Source organism: Cyprinodon tularosa, unplaced genomic scaffold (assembly GCF_016077235.1).
Source record: "Cyprinodon tularosa strain WSP-4 unplaced genomic scaffold, ASM1607723v1 ctg23, whole genome shotgun sequence".
NCBI classification, from domain to species: domain Eukaryota; kingdom Metazoa; phylum Chordata; class Actinopteri; order Cyprinodontiformes; family Cyprinodontidae; genus Cyprinodon; species Cyprinodon tularosa.
The window spans coordinates 1480672-1493191 of NW_024038861.1; the positions used below are offsets into that span (position 1 = coordinate 1480672).

At 36.8% G+C, this 12520-nt stretch overlaps 1 long non-coding RNA gene across 1 annotated transcript in view; it reads left to right on the forward strand.

The window, feature by feature from the left end:
• Window positions 1-12520, forward strand: part of LOC119784635 — a 195827-nt gene that overhangs the window by 144526 nt on the left and 38781 nt on the right. Inside the window, exon 2 of the long non-coding RNA XR_005280954.1 lies at window positions 7713-7837. This is a non-coding gene — a long non-coding RNA (uncharacterized LOC119784635). The remainder of the gene's footprint in view (window positions 1-7712; window positions 7838-12520) is intronic.

Sequence of the window (12520 nt, forward strand, 5' to 3'; positions counted from 1 at the left end):
ACTTAATTGTTAATATGTTCTTTACAAAATGTGTTACTTGTGTAGTTCTTGTAGTAAGGGTTCTCTTTATTTATTGTTTTTCAAGTTTAGTGCTGTTTTAACATTTTCACATTCTTGAATGCAATGTTCCCGGAAAATGAAAGGTGAAATATTAATTTTCCATGTAAGTGGTTTCACAATTCTTTTTGCTAAGGTGAAAAACATAGGTTTTTATTCCAAAAAAGTCTTATTACATTTCTTGGAGCAAGTAGTGGTCTCAAAGGGTTTCAAAGCTTTTACCTATTATGTGACTTATGTAACATATCTAAACTGTTTAAGAACAGAAAAAAATGAAATGATATTGCACAAATTCTTTTATGTAACTATAAAGCAGCCAAGTCTAAAGTCAGCTTGAGGGCTGCTGTCCTGGAGTTTTAGAGGTTTTCCTGAATCACCACAGGTGATTTCCATTGATAGCTGATTAACAGGATTTTGCAGTCATCAGAATCAGCTGTGCTGAAGCATAGAAACATTGGCTGTGTCCGAATGTGAATCCTAGCCCTTGTATACCATATTGGATGGGGTTACTCCATTTTATGTGAGAGTTCAAATGTCTAGATGGAAAAAGTAGTCGACTCAAATTCTTCCACAATGGACCTTGAAAAGTAGTGTACATGGATGGTCACTACACATGTCAATATATCCCAGAAGGCATTGCAAGAGCTCTCCTCGCAAAGCATCACGAGATTTGTTTTAGTGGTGGTATGACAACATTATATAATTACTGTCACTGTAGTTGCACAATTTTCTTACCCCAAAATACACTATATTCCCAAAAGTATTCAACTCTTCTGGCTAGGCTGTAGACAGTGTTTAGAGTGTGTTAGAGGGAATTTTTTACTATTCTTCCAGAAGTGTATACGTAAGATGGCACCCTGATTTTCGATGAGAATGCATGGTCCTCAGTGTCCTCCTTAATTCATCCCAAAGGTTTTCTGTCTTTTGAGGTCAGGACGATGTGCAGGACTGTTAAGTTATTCTACACGAGACTCCCATCCATGTCTTTATGGAACTGGTTTTGTGCACTAGTTCACAGCCATGTTGGAACAGGAAGGGGGCACAAAGTTGGGACAATGGAATTATCCATAAGGTCTTTGTATGCTGAAGCAATCATAGTTTCTTCCAAAATCAGCTCCTGAAAATCAACCCCACACCATAATCCCTCCTTTACCAAAAAATTTTGGCAAAATGCAGTCAGACAATCACTCCTGGCAACCACAAAACCCAGATTTATCCATTATATGTTTTTCACAAATGTTTGTACAACAGTCACAACAGACAACAGGACACCTGATTCCAGTAATTTGGATTGGTAACTACTTCTGGCAATATTGTGTATATAATATAACCTTATCTCTAATATAAAACAAATATTCTTTCTAAAACCTTGATATAGGAAACTGATTATTTTCAGCAGTCAGTTTTGTGTTTAATTTTCTTTTTTTCCCTTCTAATTCTCTTTTAAATCCTCTTGGTACATTTTAGTTCATCCTATTGTTTACAAATTCTTACATTTATTCTGGTATTCTGTAAAGTGTGAATGAAATTGTTGTTTTCATTTGCTTTTTCTCATTTTCTCCTCTTGCATTCTTTTTCTTCCTTTTTTTGTGTCAGCTGAATAACACACAAAATTTGCACATCTTATTATTTGAGTGAGCAATCTTTGAAGATCACCTGCAATATGCCCACTTATTGGATGCAATAAAAAATAAAGACAAGCCATGAGCAATGTAGGAACAAGTCAGCATGGCCTAAATGGGGGAAAGAGAAAAGAGTGATTTTCCTTTATTGTAAAAGGTTGAGGATAGAAGTCTACACTCAGTGCTCTAAATAGGAGTTTCAGGAGTTTAAAACAGTCAATTTTGTGTTTCCACTTAAATACTAATCTCAATAATCTCTGGACAGGACAGAGGTTCGGATTACAAACTGCTGTGGATAATGATGACAAAATGTATAAACTTCTTTTTCTTTTTTGCCTGCATCTTCTCAATATAGGGATCATATGTGTCATGTGTGCAATACTTTGGCAAACTGCAGCTGTCTTAGGATGTGCAAAATACTAGCAGACAAGCAATGATTGCACATCTTCCTTGTTTTAGTGCACCAGTGTCTGCACGTATTTGTTGCTTTAGTGGATCATATTATACTGGTCAAATAAACATATAATTTACCTCTCGGCATACCAGCACTTTTTGTACCGTTCAGCACATACCAAGACTTCTAGCCACATACCCACCTGCCTGACCAACCTCTCTACAGTTTACAGCACGTAGCCTATTTGTTGATAGAAAGTTACATTAAAAGAAACTGATGGGTTTGACAAAAAAACAAAACGACTTTGAACCAATCTGACTGTATGATCTGGTTGAATTTAATTCTGTAAAGTACCTTGAGATGACATTTGCTGTGAATTGGCGCTATATAAATAAACAGAATTTAATTAAAATGATAATACTAATATGAATGAAGTAATAATGGTGTATATAACTGCACAAGATAACTGGGTTTAACCTATCATGGAGGGAAATGAACAAAGACAAAATTAGAAGACAAGTAAAGTATAATGAATAAAATGCAACATTGTTGAGTGTAATACAAAGGCAGGAATCGTAAGTGCTGTCAGAATAAAGCCGTTTGTATAAAATCCTTCCAAACGTAACAGTTGATAGGTATGGATAAGGTGGCTGCATCACCAGTCTCTCGTAAGTAAACACCTATAAAAAGGTGTAAACATGATTTCTCCATATTTCTATTAATACCTGCATTTTGATCAGTTACACACATTGATCAAAAAATCCCAAACTGTCTTTCAGCATTTACTTCTTATACTGAGCTGAGAAACAGTTAATAATTTAACCAACATGTCAGTTGCAGTCATAATGCAACTTGAAGATTCCAGAAACATGCACACATTAAAAACTACTTTTAAAATACATTTGTAAAATTTAGTAAATTAAGTAAATTAATGTAAAAAATACCTATAAAGTAAATATTTACCATTTACGTAAATGTCACATTTTTATAATGCACTATAATGCAGTGCTCTTTAGACAAGCCCTGCTGGGGGAGGTATTGGAGCAAGGTATGCATAAGTATACAAGTTAACAGCTCTTGTTACTGCGTGGCTGGCTTCCTGGGTTATAAAGAATCTTTAACCCTAATTTTCTCCACAATATATTTAGCAGAATCCCAGCATTCAAAGGGTTACATTTTATTCAATTCCTTTTCTATTTAAACAGATTTGACATAATTGGAAAGCTTAGACTCCACTCATTTGGGATCTGAAAATAACTCCAAAAGACCCTTAGTAGACTTGTTCATAGATTTGCAACAGCCTGTATGAAATTATACACATGAAATATAGAGCTCTTAAAGGAAAATTCCGGTTTTTAACACTTTTAGCCCCTTTTCTGTAGTGTCCAGGATGAAATCGAATGATCGACACCAAAATTTTGATGATTGGTCCTGTCTCGGCTATTTGGCTCATGCAGAATCCCCCCCTGGCTGCTTCAGAATGGCTTCCATAGTGCATGTCAGATAATGTCCTTAAAACAACCTTAAACGTTCTTTTTTTTAAATATGCTACTCACAGAGTCGTCAACGCTGTTCAATGACGTTCAAAAACAAGTTTCGTAAAGAAAAAACGTTCCTGTAGTGTTTTATTTAGCATTTTGTAAATCCCATTGAGTTCTGTTGGAATAGTTAATATCCCTCCGCCACCGGAAACGGAAAGGGGGCCTGTTTACGCTTAGTTGTAGTCTTTTCGCAAGGCCCAAGTGTTTCTGCTTCACTCTGTGTACTCCGACGTCGAGGTGCTAACGTCTCTGTTAAACACTTTAAAAAACTCTGAAAATGGAATACGAAAGGTGGATTCTTGAGGAGGACATATTCATATACATTCCCAAAGTATAGAGACATTGTCGCCAACTAGTGGTCTGGAGTGTGCAACGCTTCAGTTTCGAACGGGAAGCGGAAGTTTATAAGCGGTTGTGATGTATCGGAAAAAATAGTTCTGGGATTTACAAAATGCTAAATAAAACAAGACAGGAACGGTTTTTCTTCACGAAACTTTTTTTGGACATCATTGAACAGCGCTGACGACCCGGTGAGTAGCATATTTTAAAAAAAGAACGTTTAAGGTTGTTTTAAGGACATTATCTGACATGCACTATGCAAGCCATTCTGAAGCAGCCAGGGGGGATTCTACATGAGCCAAATAGCCGAGACAGGACCAATCGTCAAAATTTTGGTGTCGATCATTCGATTTCATCCTGGACACTACAGAAAAGGGGCTAAAAGTGTTAAAAACCAGAATTTTCCTTTAATTTGAAAGCTTTTAAGCCCATAATGTTGAAATAAACATGTTCCCTTATTCAGCCATGTTTTAACAAAATTCTGTTATCTTAATCATGTCTGTTTTTATTTAGACATCTTTTTGTGTCATATGTTTTTTTTTCTTTTCACCTGATATGTTTTGCTTGTAATTTGTATATCTGCTTTCTATTTTAATACGTTCACAGACAAACTGTCCTTTGTGTTGCAATGTATTTATATTCTATGTTTACAGAAGGAAAATATGTTATGTATTGGCACCTATCAGTCAGTATTATCAGACTAAATAAAGCTGGTTTAAGTTATAGTATGACTGTCTTACAAGTGTTTTATCTGAAGTTCTAAGCTACAGATCTGATGGAAGATGAAACCTTTCTATAATTTCTATAAATTTTTTAATCACTTATAAAGGGAAAATAAGCATTTTGACTCTAAAGGGCTGGATATACTCCCGCAGCAGTGTGTCGAAGTGAGCCTGTCACAGATATTTTTATAAGGATTATAAGGATGATCTGCATTATATTATTTCACGCCACACCGCAAGAGGGACAATCACAAACTAGCTGTTGGTCTAGATCTGGCCGAGGCGGTGAGGAAGTGGGGGCAAGTTAGTGGGACAACGGAGGGACATGAGGGCGATAAAAAAAGCGGGGATCGAGGTGGAAAAAGGGTCCCAGGGTTCTTGCGCAACCCGCTCTTGTAGGTCGTCCAACTTCATGAGTCGTATTCCACAATGGCACTCATAGAAACAAAACTAACAGGTAAGGTACCAAACAGGAAATATGCATAGTGTAGAGCGGATGCAGATTTGACCAAGCAGAAGCCTCCTGTCTGCAGCACTGTCTGCGGTCATCTACAATTTCGGAGAGGTGCAACAGAGTGTCTATGGAATGGGCGGGGGCACATTTCCGTTCACTGCGACGCACACGCAAACAACCTGGTTTCTGAGTATAAATCAGCCTTTAGGGGTTTCTTCGACTGGCTGAAGATGAAGATTAAGCTGTTGAAGGTGCTAAATGGTGTAGAAAGGATCTCCTGTCAGGGTCTGTTTTACAATGGGTCTAGAAAAGCCTCCAAAGGAAGACACTGTTGTTCCACAATAGTCTAATGAAGAGGATGCTGAAGATTGTCCAAAATATTTTTCATTCTATAAAGGGTTCTCCTTTTTTAAAATCATCTCCTGATGTTCAAGGGCAATCATTAGATCTTATCCAGCCTTCTTTATTTGCTTGTTGTGCTTCTTGAATTATCAAGAAGTCAGTCAATTAGTCTGATATTGTTACCCAATCAAATGATGGCCCAAGAGATCACCTTCTGCACAACAGACTCATAGAAGACATCCAGCATCTTGCTGAAAGTACACCAAAGCTTCCTCACAGTATACAGTCTGCTCTGTCCCTTCTTATAGACAGCTTCACAGTTGTATCTCCACACCAGTTTGCTATCAAGGTGAACACCTGAGTATTGACCTCCAAATTACTTCTTTCTGTTTCTCCTGATATATAAATCTCCCTAGCTTTATTTATATTTTAGATGAAATTTATTCCACATTCCACAAATTGGTCCACCAGCTTTATACACCCAGTTTCTTGTCCACCTCTAATACCTCCAAAAACATTAGTCATCAGAATTTTTTTGCAGTAAATAGGAATCTTTTTTGTACGGGTCATCCATTGTTTACACTGTAATAAGAAAAGATTGGAGTACAGTAACCTGTGGTGCTACTGATTAGCTGGTAAGACACACAAATTCTGCTTCACTAACTGTGGTGTCTTTACAGATAATTGTTGATCAAGGTGATTACTGAGGCCTTCATCTGAGCCCTCCGGAGCTTCTGACTACAAAAATCAGACCAAAAGTTTAGTTCAGGTACGCATCATTTATATGATGTTGAAACAACACTGTTGAGACCAATAAATGGAGTGAGTTGCGAGCCAGGGTGGAGGTTGTAACATTTTGGAATTGGGGTAATACTTCCAAGTCTTTGACATAAGCATCTTTCAAAAAAAATGTTTTTGGCTAGGACACACCTATAAAAAAGACAAGAAATGTGAGATTTTGTGGAAAGTTTAGTCATTAGGGTCATTTTATAGGCCAGGTTTATGTGCACAACTTACATTTATTTCCATAGCTAAATTAATCAAAAGCCAAAACAAACAACTAGAGTACAGTATGTAAAAGCACTTTGTAGGAATAAACTAACGAAATTAAGCACTATGCACAAATATGCATGCACAACACATTATCTTCAGATTTGGATTAGTTCTTGTCTAGGTTTCCTGCTAAGAAGCATAGTAAATTATTTTAGAAAATGTAGGGAGGCTGCTTTAACTCATCGGCCACTGCATTGGGTACACCTTTACATTGCAGTAACTCTATTGGCTAGGTGCACAAAATGGCAGCCACTAACTTCCGGTCACAGTGCCTGGGATTTCCTGTTGCTTCTCGGTCCTGCTCATAAACGTTGAATGTTGTTAGAGAAAGCTTGCGAGCGGCGAGTCTGTTTGGTGTCCAAAAAAAATGATTAGCCTATCAATGGGTTTGAGGTTCATCACTACACTGTTATGTACTAAATGTACGTGTTTGCGGTACAATTCATGTGTCTTATTCTACGTTCACATCTAATGCGATGTCATCAGCAAAATAGCTTCTGCTGCTTCATTTTTTATCTTTGTCCACATTAGGTCTGACACACCTCATCTTTGATGCTTCTATATTTTTTTTCTCTATTTTTATATATATTTTTATGTGAGAAAGTCCACCTGAAAACATAATCTGTGCAGTCAGTACATCAAGATTATGATCCTGCCTTAAAATATTATTTTCTGTTTGAGCCGCTCAGTGCACTATCACTAGGAATTCGCAGAAGCAGCTACCTCATGGTTTTTTTTCCCCCTACTGCTCCTGGTGGATGGAAGTAGATGTTAGCATTTTCCAGGTATGTGGTACTAACTGCAAGCACCAGAATAAAAAAAGTGAAACATATTTTTATGGCAGTTTTTAAATTTTTTTGTTAATTTATGCATTATTAAACTGTTTCAGAATAGTGATCATAGTAATTTGCGTCAGTAGCGCTGTGTCTGTCTCCCTGCCAGCTCCCAGCTCAGCTTCTCCGATTTGTTGATGCAGCGTCAGACAGCAAAAATTACATTTTTCCAACTCCAGCATTTGCTTCTTGTGAAGCACGTCACGCACCTCAGATGCTAGGAAACCCATGAGGTGCTGCTTCAGCTGCTCAGATTTATCAAGGATGCACTGCTCCTGCTGCTTTAGATCGCTGCAGGAATTTTTTTATGATACCTTGATGCATGTCAAACCAGACCACAATTATTATGTTTCAGCGACAACTGGGGTGATGGCCAAGAAGTTACAAAAAGAAAATCGGCTGCAAGCGGCTGCATCTCAGGACGGGTTTTTGTGTCGAGCACTTTGCCAGCTCAGATGACCAGATTTGCCACTATACCAGGTCAGTTTGTATCTTCTTATCTGTATTAAGCCATAATAAAATGTGCAAACATGCATGTAGTAATCAAAGTTAGTACAGCATTTCAACCCAAACAATGCTGAAACCGGCATATTATTTTTCATAAAAATTTTTGCGTAATGCGCTCACAGCTGAGATGCTAGGTTCTTTGTGGGTGTGGGATTAATTAAAATCAAAGTTTACGATCTTGCACATTTTGTGTGGTGGGATAATAAAGCCCAAATCAAGCAAAGAAAGTCGTTAGTAGACACTTTGAGCAGGTCCTGAAAACAGCGGGTGTAAAAGTACGGCATTATTTTAGCCGCCTCAGAAGTGCACCAGAAGTGAATAACATCACACCTAGGAAGTATATTTACATTTCCTTGTGCAACAAACCAATTCCTTTAGCTATATAGGCTGGTCAAGATGACCTATGAATGGCATAGTTTTTGACAGATTTGTTTTTAGTGACTTTGCACTTACCAATAATCTGTGCGGGCTGCGCTATTCAAAGGCATGCCAAAATAAGCTGCTTTATGGCTGTCTGTACAATAGATAACATTTTTGTGTTGGTATGTTTTCTATGCCGTAAATGAATATATCTATCTATCCATCTATCTTGAGATGAAAAACCGGTTTAGACCACCCCATTTAAATAAGGGTTTTTTTCTGGCCCTTTGGAGAAGCTTGATGGTCATTAAATGAAGTTGCAGCTTCACCTCCTCTTTGGATGTTTCTGGTTATAATACTATTTTTTCGAAAAAGGCTTCATCCTCAAAACAGTTCAGAAATACTTGGAAGTTGTGCAGCTGCTCCTCTCCATTTTTCAAAATTATAAAATGAACAGTGTTCTATAAGATGTCCATGGTCTGAAATATTGTCTGTCACACAAACTCTTTAAAATTTGTCCAACAATTTATCATTGATTTTTCTTGCATGTTCCTTGTTTCTGTCATTTCAAGACCTTAGCAGAACTAAAATACCTAGTAAGTCTTCTCCAACCGTGTAACTTCTAACAGCAGTTTTCTGCCCTTAATTTAATTTGGGGTATCTGAGTAAAGGGGCTGAATATCTTGGCAATTGAGCTTTAAGGTTTTTATTTATAAAAAACAAAAGTTGTATGAAGTTAATTTCTATTCCCTTTATGCACTCTCTATTGGTCTACCAAATTAGAGCCTAGTTACACATTAGGTTGCTACGGTAAGATATAAAGATGTGACCAAATTCAAAGTGTATGAATACTTTCTTAAATCACCTTTTATGCACTTGCAGACCTTGTGCATCAATACCTAAAGGATTTAAGCAACTCTCTGAGGAAGACATCATTGCATTTAGAATCAAACCTATAGAATCAATAACTGTGTTACACTTTAAATGACAAAGTGCTTAGAAGGTGCCCATGCAGGCACATTGCCTCGGGGTTAGCTTTCAGTGTATAGATTGATGTTTAGATCGTTTATGTTGTGATTTCAGTTATGCAGATGGTTAGAGAAGGGGAAACCTGAAGCCCATGGGTATTGACATTTCCACCGGTGAATTATCTGATAAGGTAGAAATTGAAACAGTGAGGTGATTACAAAAACTACTTTTAAATAATTCATTGCCTTTAGACAAAGGGCATCTCAATGCATGTGAGATGCAATAAAATCCCAATGATGTGATCAATCTTTCTCTTCCTGCTGATGTTACAGTTCAAATTTTAATTATGTTATCCTCTTTAAAAATATTACAGCCAAACAGAAAAGGCCAGTGTAAGTGCTCTGATGAAAACACAACAGGCAAAGCACATTGTATAGTTTTACTTTTAATAAATGATCAGAGCACATTTATTTTAGAAAAGCTAACTATTACATAGGTGATGCAATTGTCACTGTGATACTTACAAAATATAAAACTAACAGGTTCAGTGTGCAAGCGTTTGATTGTATACTTGCACTTATCAAGTAACCTTGATAACACTTAATTATCAGTATTAATGAGAATAAATTGCAATGCTATCAGTATCTACAAAAGATCTTAACTATCTTGAGACTCCTTCCTCAATTTCAAATTATTCACACTGAACACATTTTTCCTCGTGGTTTTTCTCATATTTTGCTGATCTAATAATAACCTTTTGGAATCCAAGAATTTCTAAATTATGTGTTAGAATGACATCAGAGGACCTTCACTTTTGATCAATATATCAATATCTCCTCAAATGAAGGAGTGGCTTGAAAGCTAACTAAAGAATCAGGCTAAATGTGAATTTTCATTTCCCTCTCATGGGCAGTAATTACAGCTACTCCCCTCTGGCCTCATCCCTTCAAGCTGTCTTTACCCACAGTGAACTCAAATGTAAGTATGTACAAGACAAAGAGAGTCAGGGAGAAAAGGAGCCTGATGTATTATTTTAGTCACGCTGACCAGTCTGAAAACATTTCACCGGCAGTGAAGGGAAATGTAAATCTAAGTTTGTGGAATCTTGCTCACATACACACAAATGTACACGCAGAGAAGGAAAAAAGCCTCATCTCCCCCTTTTCTCCTATACACACATAATGCATTAAAATGAAAAACAGTTCACACTGACACAGGCTTGAAGGGGGGGCTAATATTTGTTTTCCCTCCCCCTGTAGTGTCCTCATTGCCAGTGACCAAATTTATAATAATCTCTGTCTCAGAGTCCAGTGTTGCTTTCAGAATTTATAATCTACTTCTAGTTCAATCTAGCCATGGCCAGTTAGAGGCCTATGTATCTGCTTCAGTTATACTCCATTTCGTCCCCAAATCAGTGTTCTACCACATGGTGGGTTTTGGTTTTGAAGATGTTGACTTTTCAAAGGAATAGTGTAGACTTGTAAAAAAAACATGTATTTCTGATGCTGTGATGTTAAAAAAATTGGCTATAATTTTCTAGATAAGTGTAACAATAAGCCGTTATTACAAGTATATTGGAGGAAGATAACAGTAAAACACAGCATCTGTTTTTATGGTTTGTTTTGGTAGCTTTGGGTGCAGTGGATTTGTTTGGGGTGTGGTTTCTTTGGTAGGCCCCATCTTGTTTTGTGTTTTTTTGTAGAATAGTTGAATTGATTTCACTTTAGAATATATATTTTTTCTTTGCTTAAATCTTCCTCAAAGGGAAACACATCATTCTTTTTATTTTGCAGCTGTATTTTTATACTGGCTTCTTCCAGTTTAGTTCCACCTATATTTAAGAAACATGTTTGCCATTGTTCTGCTGTTGCGGTGGTTTGGTTTATGTGCTGCAGCAGAAAGAATTAAAGAAGTGTCCTCTGAAAAAAACTCCTCTGAACCTGTTCCTTTCAACCGGTTTGGGTCTGCTCTGCCTCCTGACGAGTATGTGACAATAAGAAACCCAGAATCGTTAGCCAAACTCAAAGAAGTGCTTGTTGCCTTAATAAAACATTGAATCACCATTTGCTCATCTTGGACCTATTTTGGTTTTATTTAAGTGTCCAAACTAAAGATGTATGAATTGTAATAATGCAAGAAACTAAAACCATGTTAGAGCCTCTATGTGTATTTTTTTCCAATAATATTTCTTTTGTATAAAAATTAGGTTATTTTAGATTTTTACTGATATTTTGGACCTTGCAGGACCTGTTTCTTTGTAGTGCTATAGTGTGGTTGCCATCATATGCTTACTCTGAACCATGGTGGTTTTGCTCCTGTGAAAAAAGACAGTTTGGGAAGCAGCTTCACCAGGGAACTGCAGTTATTACTTTTAAATTATGAAATTAAGTGAAAACTATTTTAGTAACAAGTCAAGAGCTTTATTTTCATGGAACACTTCATCTTTTATTTTATATTTGTCTTGTTAGGTTGAGAGGGGCCTCTTTATGTAAAGTTTTTGGTACAAAATGTATTTCATCTGAATAATCTGTTATTTCACTGTAAGGATATGCTAAATTGGCACGTTCTTATACAACATATTCTTTTCTATTACCATAAATGTTATTCTGTTTGAAGTTGAAGAATATTTTAATGCATTTTAAGGCCTGCTAAATATGAATTCAAAGTCAAAATTCCAAACCACATACATTTTTTTTTAAGTATCTTTATTTTGTAGTAATAAAACATCCATCCATCCATCCATTTTTTTTACATGCTTATCCCAAGCGGGGTTGCGAGGATTTGCTGGTGCCTATCTCCAGCTGTCTACGTGTGAGAGGCAGGGTACACCCTGGACAGGTCGCCAGTCCATTGCAGGTAATAAAACAAATATTCCAAAATTGTTTGAAGGAGCTGATTTTTTTTCTTTTTTGTTAAGCGCTTTTTTGGTAACCCTTAGTTAACACCAGTGATTTTACTTTTGTTTCTAAATCATTTTCATTACTTTTCCTAAAAAAATTTCTCAGTTTGATTAGATTTATCTTTGCTCTGTCACAATCGGTGAGATGTCTAATATGTAATTTAATAGGTAGTTTTTGGGTAGCCTTGCCAACCAGACTCCCTTTCGCCATATACACCGCAAAATGACATACAGTATATAGGAGCAAGACCAGGGCATGACTAAAGGAGTCAGCGGAAACAATTTAGAACCAATCAACAACGGATGTGAGGCAAAATCCTCTTTTTCTTCTTTCTTTTTTTCTGAGATCATTCACCTTTTATGATAAGGTGTCTTATCCTGCTGGAAGCAGCCATCAGAAGTTGGGCAATGGGGTCATAAAGGGATCG